Raw genomic sequence first — 12,169 nt, 5'->3', positions numbered from 1 at the left:
AGATGTTGACTGGGATAAATAAGGTGGTGGCATTTTATTTCCACAGGGTCAAAGGTCAAGTTCACTATGATATAATGTTTATCTTTCTGCACATTAGTCAACATTATATGTAAGGGAGAGACAGGGGTTCAGATACTGAACTGGTTACTCTTTTTGAGTTCCCACATTCAAACAGTTTCGATTATATACAGTAGATCTTTATTGCTGTCGTTGAAGGTGTGTAAAGCATTTGTGTTTTAGAATTTATAACATTTTTCTTTTGCAGTAACAGCTCTATTATTATTATTTTTATTAGTAGTAGTAGTAGTTGTAGTGGTAAATATTAATAGTCAAAATTAAATTAAATCTTCTACCTGTGAGTGTGTATAGGCACGAGCCTAAAAACAACCTGACTGGTTGTTGGAGGCTTAAAACTGCAATGCTTTTATTTTTATTCATAAAAATATAATAACCTTCCAAATGGCAAATGCACAGAACTGGTATTTACAGCAGTTACACTGTCCTGAAATGTTTTTATTTAGTGTATGCATAATATATAATAAGTCTTAATGCTCCATTCAAGGTCAAGTGTGTGTGTGTGCATGTGTGTGTGTGTGTGGCATTTGGGTAAGAAGTTTATCTTGTAACTCTTACTTGAATGATATACTCTTAGATTCTTTTGCATCTGTGTGAGAATCCTGGTTTGTGTTTTCCCCAACAACGAAATAAAGAGCATTATTTTTCACTGAAAAGCATTAGCTTGACTTTGTGCAGCTTAAGAAAAAAAGCTGTTAGCTTAAAGTGGACTTTATGCTCGACAACTGATAGGATATGTAGCAATGCCCTGCGCACAGGCTTTAAATAGTTTATACACCATTGTAAAGCAACACCATAAGGAACTTCCCGTTGTCACTTGGTGGACGTGATATAGAAGATAGTAAGATAAAAACTGTTTACACTTCATGCACAACAGTACTCGTGATTAAAAGTTTATTGGCTGTGTGTATGTTAGCATATTTCAAGTAGTCTTGGACAGCACTTTTCAGGGACACTTGACAGACAGCAGAGGAGGGAAAAGTCAAATATTTTGCGGCAGAGATAAGTGGGAGCCATGCTTACAGTGCTTCTGTCTTGCCTGCCTGGCTGTGCTCTGCTGTGCCGTGTTTCGTTGGAATTGTTTGTGTTGAGCCGTGTGACCCACTATTTGGACTTCTGTTCCATTATCTTTCAAAAACTCGCTGCACTTGGGTCTCACGCAAAGAAAAGCAAAGTGAGAGCCCAGCGTCAGGTGCTATAAGCTGCTAGCTAGGCCTGTAGCCAGGCCCAGAGAGCCAGACCTGGCAGCTCCGAGGCTGCGACGTGTGAAACGCTGCACACAGGCTGCACACAAAGGAGCTCACTCCATCTGTATGCAACCTACATAGGCAGGCTTTTGTTGCAGCCGACAGGCACATGACTGCTAGCATCTTAACCCCTGAGAGCCAGCGTCTCTTTTCCCCTTTTACTAGACTGCACACTGCAGTAGACACCACAATGAGTCAATACTTTTAGCAAAAAACAACACTGGATTTTAAGCAGGAGTCAGCTTGATAGTTATTATGTGGCTGCTGTTTCTGGCCAGAGATTGAATTTAAAAAGAAAAAATACATATGTGTGAGTATAGGTTTAGGGTTAATATTGGTGGACAGATAGTTGAAATGCTCTGATCATTCTCTTAATGTTCGGGCACAACTTTGCCAAAGTGAACTGAATGCTATACATTTTTTTAGGAAAATCATTTAATGTTGAGGTCAGCCATGAATAAAAGACCACAAAACAAAACAAGAAAAAGTGTTTTGACATGAAATACATGTAAAAATACGCAGATTAACATATTCTGTGCTTGTGCATAGCTTAAAAAATACAATACAAATCAGAGCACTTTTAACATTGATATGTCATTTTTTTCTGTTTATCTGTAGTTTTTTTTTGTAAGGTTTCATAGAGAATTCAGGAATGAGACTGACATCCCCAAATGGGAGGGGTGTCTGTAAAATCACTACCATCAACATTTAACAGCTGCAATAGTTCAGAGAAACTTCAGCCTATTAGCACTCTTAATTTTTCACGTTTAGTGTGATATAAGGTTGTCCTGATGTGATCATTAAGTTTCTCACACACACACACATTCACACACTCTTTCTCTTTATAAGCATTGAAAATGTCAGTGAACCAGCAAAAACAAAAAAATATATTTTTAATTCATAAACGTGTGAAATCCCTGCTCAGATACTGCTTACTGTTGGTTTCATGTGTGCCTTGTGTTACCTTCTGTAACCCAGACAAATCCAGACGTGTGTGTGTATGTTCATGTGTGTGTGAAGCTGAGAGGATGTGCATGTAAACTCGTTCCCGATATGAAATCAACCAAAACACTGCGTTTGGAGCATTTTTGAACCCTTAGTCAGCTGAATTGGATACGGGCGACTAAAAGGAGGGTGCTGTCAGTTCAGTCAGACAAGTGTCTGATTTTTAGAGATGAGAAATGAAACACGGAGCAGGAGGCTAATGGAATTGCTCAGTTCAAATAAAACACAGCTTGCCACCGTCTTGCTTGTATGAAACACGGGTCCCGATGGGGGTTGTGGTGCGAAGGGTTCCTGTTTGGACCGAGCTAGGTCACGCAGGCCCATCCAGGCTGCAGTGCAGCCCTGTGACGTGGCAGGTCCGAATGCTTTAAAAGGTGGTACCACTCCCAGAGAACACCAGGGAGCTGCATGTGAGCTGATGATAAGAGCTGCAAAATTGATCATTTATTAATGTGGGATGGACCCGAAATGTGAGCAGTAAGGAATCAGGAGAGGCGTGTGTAGGTGTGTGTGTGGGTGGGATGTTTGTGTTTTTCTGTGAGGAGATGAGATGAGCGGTAAGTTTTAAATGTGAAGAATGCATCTTAAAATATGCTTTATTTATTTAATATTTGTGCCTTTCTGCAGTTTCGTGATTTGCTGTCATTCTTACATTTTTAGTAATGGCTTAGAGCCACGTGTGATCTAAAAAGACAATTGTTCGAGCCGAAAATGTCATAACCTTGAGAGCACTCGACTTTGCATTCAGAACAGTTTTTTCCCCTTGACAGCTAGCACTACAAAATGTTTGAATAACTCACTGAGAAAAGCTATTTAATGCAAGTTAAAATAAGTACACACTACCAAGGGCATGCTTGAACTTATTTCAACTTAGTTTTGTTGTAAATGTCATTTTGCCATGCTCTGCACAGTAGAAAAAAGCTTTAATTTTTTTTAACCAAAAATCACTTTGACATTTCTATTTTCCCTGAAAAAACATCATTAATTAGATTTTTTTAAAACCCTCTCAAGATGGGCAGTGTTAGCTAAATTAGAAACCAAAATTTTCCAATAAACCAGACAGCTGCAGAATGACCTAGAGAGGAGAGTCTCATGGTTAACTGAAAGTAGGACAATGATTCTCCCAAAGCTCTGTCCTTACTTTAATGAAGAAGAGCTGCAAAAAAGGAGAAGCTGTCAAAGTGCTGCCTGCTTGCGATTTATTGTCTGTTTGGCCGTTTTAAAAGCTGTTTAGGACACTTGTCTTTAGCGAGCGCAGGTCCGTTCCCTCTCTCCTCTTTTCCAACCTTTGCTCTGCCATGTGGCCGAATAGGCTCCCTCCACACAGAGAAGCTCGTTTTTCAGAGGTGAGTGGCTTAATGATTGAAAAGAAATACATCTGAAACAAAGTGCTCAGTTTGTGCCCCTGAGAAGTGTGAACTACGTACGAAGAACGCTTGAGGACATGTTATTTTATCCTTGCTGGCTTCTTATTTGTTCAGAGCTTCTGTCAGTTGCTTTACCCTCTTGTGTTTTTATTAAGTACGAGTTTTAAAAAAACAAAACATTTTTTAAAGTAAAGAAATACAGAAATGTGTACATTTATTTACTCCTTATAGTTCTCATGGGAAATAATTAAAACACATTGCTGTTGAGATCTGAGGAAATTTGAATAATGTGCTTTTGAAAGAACATTTTCTAATCACACATTCAAAACTCAAATGATACTGAGCACAAATTTTGCTTCTTATTTTCCGAATAATTACAAATTTTTCCAGTTTAGTGCAAATATGTAGAAGGATTTAATGTTTCAAGTGTTTCCTCTACTTGTAATTACACAGGTTTAGAATCTTCATTCATTTCAAGGGTTAACTAAAAGTCAACCTCTAATAGTTAACAAAATCGACAGTTTCTTTTTTAAACTGTGATGTTTATACTCTTTATTTAAATGACTCTTTTAAAAAAACAAAGGGAGAGGAAATACACCGCATTTTAAGCTTTTCCATACATCTCTGTGCAGAGATGATTTTATGAAAGAGGTCAGAGATAAAGTTACAATAAAATGAGTTTCAGCAGAATGTTTAACAACTGAAATTATCATTCATTTATGAATGAAGTGTATCTAACCTTTTCACAATAAAAGTTTGTCCTTTTCCAGGCTTCAATTTGGGGAAGAAGTGTCATCATGCAACCTGTAAATGTAGAATTTAAATTTGAGCGGTTGTCACATTTCAAGTTGATCCATAAATTGAGTTAATTATTAAAATTGCATTAAAAAAATCTGGGAGTGAAAAAAAAGACCCCTGAATGAATTTAGCTCCTTTTTTTTATTTGAATCTGGAGTGATTTCTGCTTGTATTGGTTCGCATTAAATTAGAAATTGCCCACAATGTGTTTTATGTTTTTACTCTTAACAATACTGAATAATATAATATATTAAAACTAGTAGTTTTGCATAAATGATGTGAACGTGTGTGTGTTTACCCCTATGTTCGTTTATCTTTTCCTGTTTTACAAACACTGTTTATTAAATATATTATGAAAAAATAAATAATTCAGTAGTTTCCTCTTTTCTTCATTATAACGGTAAAAAAATTAAAGTTAATTTATATTATATAAATTTCAAAGTAACTGAAATACTTTAGTGTGATTTGAGCGTTAAGAAGGCAATCTTTAAATCCGACATAAACGAATGAATCTTAATGAAAAAGCGTACGTTATGTCTCCTCTCCGCCTTTGCTGTTCTGGACATCACCGGATTTAATCCTGTGACTTTTAGTTCCCAAAGTGACTAAAATGAATTCAGATCTTTTGAAGCATCTTAAGTCGTCTCTGTTTTGACAAATGTTTAAATTGGTTTTAAAAAATGAAAAAATAACACATCGAGAGAGATCGCACAAAATACAACGTTTTTATGGCGATTTGACACGTTACAAGGAGTGTGCGGGTGGCTGCATCACTCGGGCCGCCATCTTGTCTCCTCCTGTCCTCCATTTTGTAATTTTTCTCCCTCAGTTCTGGCCTACCTGCTTTTATTAAAGTTTTCCTGAGTGCTCTGAGCCTGCTTTGCGTGAGGTGAAAAAAGAAAAATCAGCTGTACTCACATGATTTTCAGTTATACATTACATTTTGGGATGACCTGTCAGGTTGTTGTTGTTGTTTTTTCTGTTTGCTGACCTGATGCTGAATTACTGCTTTTCACCTTAAAGGACCTTTTCTGAAGACTGAAATCTGCCAGCTGATGCAACAAGTTACCTGCACAGGCACAGCTCCTCACAACGAGGACTGAGTCCTGTTGACAAGGTGTTAATCTCTCAGAACAATTTGTACATATAATGAGCAGCACTCAAGTTAAAGGTTGCATGTGATTTAGGTTTTACAGATGTGCAGCGTAAGTGACTGTGACCTATAGCCTTATAATGGCCACCGGGGGTCACATAGGTTAATAGAGACTGATGTTTGAGGCCCCAAAGTGACATCCCAAAGGGGATGGCCCCTTAATCCTTATTAGGCCTGTGTGTTAGTGATCCTTACCTTTCAAAGCAAACAGCACGCTCTCTTTGCTGTGGGGCCCTGACCTGCCCCTGGCGTTACACTTCTGACCCTAGGGTCGTGGCCTTTGTTCAGAACCCTCAAGAACCTGACCTTAGGGTCACGGGTGTAATAGAGAAGTTGTTGAGGCACGTGCTGCTGAGGGGCCCCTCAACGGACCACCTTGTAGAGGGAGCGGGCCCGCCGCGCCGGCCACCGAAGAAAGAGGGAAAGTTTGTGTAAGTTCGCCAGGGTGTGAATGTGTAGACAGCTATAACTCTCAGGTTCACAGTAAAACATAGATCTCCTGTGCGACTTTTTCACCCTTCAGAAGAACATCTTTGACGTGCAAAAAATACCCAAATGTTGGTCTTTTTCAGCGCAAAATCAGTGCAGTCACAGAAGTAGATCCCTCAGAGGGTCATATGTCTTTTTACTGGCAATCCCAGGTGGTTCTACTTAACCCCATTAATTCTTCGCTAACTAACAGCGAAACATAATACACTGAAGAAAAAACATTTTTGGTTAAAAAGTGGATAATAGATTTATTTATTTTAGTTATTGCTGTGCTTAATGATGAATTTCAGTTTGATAGCCGATCTGCTGTGATTTCTCTCAACTACTTGTTGGCTGTTTAATTGCAGTTCATGTTGCGATTTGTTTGTATTTATATGGTCCTGTAAAGCTGCCAGCAGTGATTATCAAAAATATTGTGGTTGAGTTAATTTCACTTTGTGCATGTGTGTGTTGCTTGCCCTGGGGCAGTGCAGCATCGAGCAGTGTCAGCGTGCTGTAAATTTTATACTGTGTGTGTGCTGATCGGCTGCTTTGTTGCAGTAAATTTGTGGGATGATTCATAAAGATGTGAAGGCATTCTGGGGCTGATAAGTCAGCGACTTAATTGCTTGAGCTCCTCAAGAGTTATAAGTCATTTTCACTGAGACTTGAGCTCTGTGTTGCAACCATGACACATGTATTGTCACTTTTTTATGGTTGGGTTATTTGATAATGTTTGTATTCGGTTTTCCTTTTGCATCTATTTGATTTTTTGTGAATATGTAAGACTGTGCGGTAAAGCTTCTGTTCTCTTGCATTTACATGCATATGAAATGTTAACAATGCTTTTACACCCTGGCGTTACGTGTGCTGTAAGGCAGAGTGCAGCTCAGTTTTAACGAAGAGATGAAGGGAGCTGATAAGGGGGGAAAAAAGCGGTTGTAGACTCGTGGAGATGTCATAAAGGAGGTTGTTAATATTGGAGTTTCATCAATGGCAGCATTACGCAGGCCACTCCTGCAGGGGCGAGGCTGTGCAGAGGGCTACAGTGTCAGAAGTTGGCAGCTGAGCCAAAACCAGAGCTGTATCCTCAAATGAACTCTCCGCGACGTACGGTGCAACAGGCTCTGCCAAGTTTTTTGAATTCCTGCCACATGTTAGATGGTAAACAACTGACTTGCAGTAACAGTATCTTAGATAGAAGATAAAGAGCAAAGGGACTCTTCTGATTCCAGATGAAACACGAATTTGTCTACAATAGTGCTTGATATATATTCAGCAGGCACTCGTAACAGCGTTTAATGATTTCAGCGAGAGCAATTGGTTCAAAGACGTGGCGAGATGTGACGTCACAGGGTTCAGTCTGATCACTGTTTGGTGCTCGACCGGGGTTTTGCTCATCAATGCCCACGAGGGAATTTATTGCTTTTTTGATAAAGTGCATTTAAATCACCAGTTGCCTCACGTTGAACCTCGGGAGTAATCTCACTCCTCATTTTTCACGAGTTTGCGCATTGTGTGTCATTGAAATGCGGATGGTGCAGCAGTAGTACACACAACACAGGGAAGCCGAGTTTTTATTTGACTGTGTGGAAAGGTGAGGAGAGAGCTAGGCAAGGCAAGTGCACCCGTTCGCCTCCTTTCTCCCACTCTTTCTCTCTCCAAGCCCGTCCTGCGAGGTAGAAAAGGCGCACACACAGCAGCGTAACGCCTTTTCTTTCAGTCTCCAGGACTAAGAGTGCAGGGTCGGTACAAGTAAGCAAGCAGCCATATTAGTTTGCTCTTGTGTTGCTCATACTCGCTGTTTTTCATCTACTTGTCGCCTGTTTAAAATGAAAAAACAAACAAACAACCAAAACACCACACGTATTGAAAAACTCTGGAAATACTGATGTTTTCCCAGCTTTCATTTGTTTAAATTCATGTTAGTCCTCTTTAGACTCTGCGAGCATAAACACAGATTGACATGGAGTCTAGCTAGCTGTGTTTCATGATGTGAGATTCGTCGTTTTGTTGGACAGTCCCCCCCCCCCCCCCCCTCTCTCTTTTGTATGGCTGCTGCTATGAGGAGAGAAAAAGGGGAAAAAATTTGTCTGTGCTGAGTTCTGGGTTTCTTTTGGGAAAGCGAAGACTAGAGGGGAGGGGAATGGTGTCCAAAAAGGAGGAAGTTGTTTCTTTGCCACGGGGGAATCTGTTGCAAACAGTTACGGGGCATTACAACAATTTGGCTGCCCAGAAAAGTTTTTGAGGAGGGAAGTCGGGTGGAAACCGGACGGGTGTGAATAACCTTCAGCATGCTGATCCAGAGGTTGGTAGGTGTGCATGAGAAGAGGGGAGAGAGGAAGACAGCAGGGGTAGTATCTGGCACAAAAACGTTAAAAAAAAAGATCCGTCTCATGCAGGCTTAAATTAACACTAGCTGTTCAGAACAGGGCTGTTTATTACTGTAGGCTAGAACAGTGCTACCGAAAGGACAAGAAAGGGTGGGAGACAGAATAGACTCGATGCGGAGGGGGAAGGAGGGTGTTGGACATGAGCAGAGTCATCAACAGAGTCCATTTTATCGTTCGGTTACTGCCCGACATTTCTCCTCTCCTTAGTCGCACGCAGAACCGGCTGCTATTGCTGCAGTTCGCTGCAAGGCGAGGGTGGCCTAGTAATGGCACATGGCGGGCGCACTGCGGTAAATATTACAGGATTTTTACAGCGTGGTTCAATGCCGCAATCATGGTGGGGCAGTCGCATCCAGGTGCTTATCTGGCTTTGATTGCGTGCCAGAACAGTTGATGTAGCTTTCCTACGTATTAATGATTAAGCATTAAAAAAGCCCAAAAAAACAAGCAGTAATCAAAAGGATATTCATCACTGATCATACCCTACACTTTTGGCCTTCGCTAGGGGAACGCCATTGCTTCAGTGCCAGCTGGGAGTTTAGTGATAAAGACGTGTGGGTCAAAGCCAAATGGCTGATATTAAACTGAAAGGCCCAGCAGCTCTGCAAAGAAAAGATACACTATTAATCTTTCCCTCCAGTCTCAAAGTTAGGTGTTGCAAGTTGTCCTAGTATCCTTTAATCATTTGTGAGTGTTTGCTGTGACTCTCGTCCTCAGCAGAAGTGCACCCCCCCCCCCCCCCCCCCGTAGCCCAGCTCAGCGCCCTCCCCACCCTGCCTCGTGCATGCGCACGTCATACTGGGTCTGTGATGAAAACGCGTAGTGCGCACGCACTCCCACACGTCCCTGTTTCATCATCAGCTGAGCTCTTTCTCCTCCACTCACAGCTCTTCTCCCCTTCCTCTCTTACCCCCTCCCCTCTCTCTCTCTCTCTTTGCTCTTGCTTCTTTTTCTATCCATCGCTCTCCTCCTCCTCCTCTCTCCCTGGGTCCCGGCCACATGCGAAAGGGTAGACTAGGACGCTGCAGCTCTGAAAAAAAAGAGGGGAAAAACGCTCTGCTGCTATTTCTACAGGCAGGCCCTCCCCTTTAGCTAGTCTGTGCCAAAAGAGGGAGGGATTTTTTACTACTCCCAGTCCCAGGATTTTAACCCTCTGCCTGCTCTCACTTCTCCCTGCAAGATCTGTTCCTCAATATCATGCAACAAGTGGCTTTGCTTTACTCCTACTTCGACATTGCTGCGCCATTTGCAAGGGCATTTTTCAGATCCTTGTTTTCACGCGCTTTTAGTTTTATCACGTTTTTGCCTCGCCTGGGTTGTTGCTAGTAGAGATAAACTGGACCTGGGAGTTTTGCGCCGTGCCATAGCATTGGTGCAAAGGTTTTTTGTTTTTTTTTTCCTTCAGCACGTTTCTTGATTGCTCAACATGTCAGATTTTTTTTTCCTGGATGAATCTGAGTATGAAGGCTGCAGTTTGTTTTGTGTGCTGTTTGATTTCATGTGTCTCGCGCATGGGTCTTAAATTGAATTCCTTATTGTTTTCCTGTGCTCTTATCTGCTTTGCCCTCTACCTTCCTAACCCTTTCCATCTCCAAACCTGTCCCTCTTTTTTGGTTTTTTTCTGCCCCACCCTCTCTTCCTCACGTTCTCTCTCTCTCGCTCTCTCTCGATCTCGTGGGCCGTCTCCAGTGAAAGGAGAGCAGGAGGGCGGAGCAGCAGCGGGGCTTTTTCTGGGACAGGTGCCAATTCCAAACAAAAGGCACAAAAAACAAAAAAAAAGAAAAAAGAGTGTGATAGATCCCAACGACAGAGGGAAAAGTGGTGTATTTAAAGAACTGATTTGTAGTAATTAGATGTGTGTGCATGTGTAACTATTCTTCTCTTGCAGGTTTTTTTTTATTGCATGAGTGAATAGCAGCAGAGATCTTGAATTCTCTCTTTCCCCCCTCTCTCGGCTCTCTTGCTCCCGTGAAGGCATTTGAGTTTCGAGCGGGGAAAAGAAGGAGGGGTGGGTGGAGTTGGGAAGGGGCACAGGGAGGTGGAGCCTTGTCTCCTCTCCTCCCTGCCGAGTTTTCTGCATTATTCATATGCCCGGGCCAGCGCTGCGATCTGACTGGCTGCCTGGCTTAGCATTCATCCGACATTCAGCAGCTCTGTTTGCTAACATTCCTCATTCAAAGCCTTGTTAACTGCCAGACGGGAGGAACACGCGACTCCATGGGAAACCCACATGGCCTCTCCATTGTGGCGGCCCTGACAGTCTCAGACAAGGAGCTGGCAGACAGGGGAGAGCGAGAGGAGCTGGTTTGTAAATATTAGAAAGCAGTTAGCTCAGGTTGGGGAGGTTACCCAACACTCAGAGATGGGTTTGGGGTGAAGTGGGCAGATTATCGTGGGCAAATCCCGGGCAGAGGCGCAGACAGACATTGTAGGAAAGGCGCTGAGGCAGACACGGAGGCTGGTACTTTCTGGGACTCTGAATGGGTCTGTCGTTGGCGTGCCCGCCTACTTCTTGCAGGGAGTGCAAAGCTGTGTGACTGAATCCAAGCTCCCTCTCTGCCCTTCTCTACAGAGAGGATATGTGGACATACTGTGTGCAGCCGCGGTTGGGTCCAGCACAGCCGCTTCATCCAGGATAGCTCATTGCTGTGGTGTGGGACAGTTACTTCAAAGTCTCAGTGGGTAAGTCAGAGAGAGAGTGTGTGGGTGTGGAGGTAAGTGTGTGTGTGTATACTTAGGTGTGTGGTGCTTGCACACATGCAGTGGTTTTCTTTTTTGTCAAAAGATGAAGACATAACAAATGTGGAGAGCTGCATCGTGTGACCTGATCACCACGTTTGTGTGTATGAACATTGTGCCTGGGTGTTGTTTCCTCCAGGGCTACATGACTATCCAGTGAGAGCAGGCTTAACTAAATATAGTCAAACTGGTTAGAAACGTGGCATTGGCTTTGAAATTTCGACGAAACTGAGCAAATCTCTTCTCTAGTGCATTCCTACCTGTACTTTAGCACTCCGGATCGGCCTTTCGTGTGTTTCAGAGAGAGAAATGCTTTTTTGGAGGGAGCAGAGAAGGAATAGTGCTGTAATGTTGGGCTGATGGCCAGGGAAGGCCTGCTACACAAGGCCGAGCCCCACCACAATGCTCTCTCTATCTCTACCTCTCCCCCTCTGTCTGTCTGTCTCTCTCTCTCTCTCCCCCTCTTCTCAGGTCTATCAGAAAATGATTAAACACCACTCGTATTGAGCTCTGCTATTAAAACCTCATCTTAATGAATATGTGCCTAGTTTATTCCCTGGAAGTAAAGGTTAAATATTTGAAAATGGGTCAGTGCTGACACGTGGCCCCACGTCGCTTTAATATGGCTCAAACAGGCCTTTTTGGACACATCGTTTATGATGCTTTATTAAAACGAAAACTTTTTCCTAAAAAGAACTCCATTAAGGTCTTAAGATTTAAAGCTTGCCCGCGTTCGCTCGGTTACAGACTATGGTTTGATTAAACTATAAACGCACACGGTTTGAGAGGTACATGTTGACTGTAGTAGAGTGCTCTGCTTTTTAAAGGAAATTAAAAAGGTTATATTATTATTACCTGATTACAACTGCTACTTCATCCATGACGATGAATATCGGCTCTAATTTTGTCCGTATTATATTAAAA

The 12,169-nt window shown here is 42.2% G+C and overlaps 1 long non-coding RNA gene across 2 annotated transcripts in view; it reads left to right on the top strand.

The window, feature by feature from the left end:
* LOC146615361 (uncharacterized) overlaps window positions 1-12,169 on the top strand; it is a 42,114-nt gene that overhangs the window by 21,390 nt on the left and 8,555 nt on the right. For both annotated transcript variants that reach the window (XR_014907021.1, XR_014907022.1), the window contains exon 3: window positions 11,079-11,188. This is a non-coding gene — a long non-coding RNA (uncharacterized LOC146615361). The remainder of the gene's footprint in view (window positions 1-11,078; window positions 11,189-12,169) is intronic.

This window comes from Diplotaxodon limnothrissa, linkage group LG17 (genome assembly GCF_057381915.1).
Source record: "Diplotaxodon limnothrissa isolate DT_005_m linkage group LG17, D_limnothrissa_male_GT1.1, whole genome shotgun sequence".
Classification (NCBI taxonomy): Eukaryota; Metazoa; Chordata; class Actinopteri; order Cichliformes; family Cichlidae; genus Diplotaxodon; species Diplotaxodon limnothrissa.
This window is presented reverse-complemented; position numbering and strand designations above follow the sequence as displayed.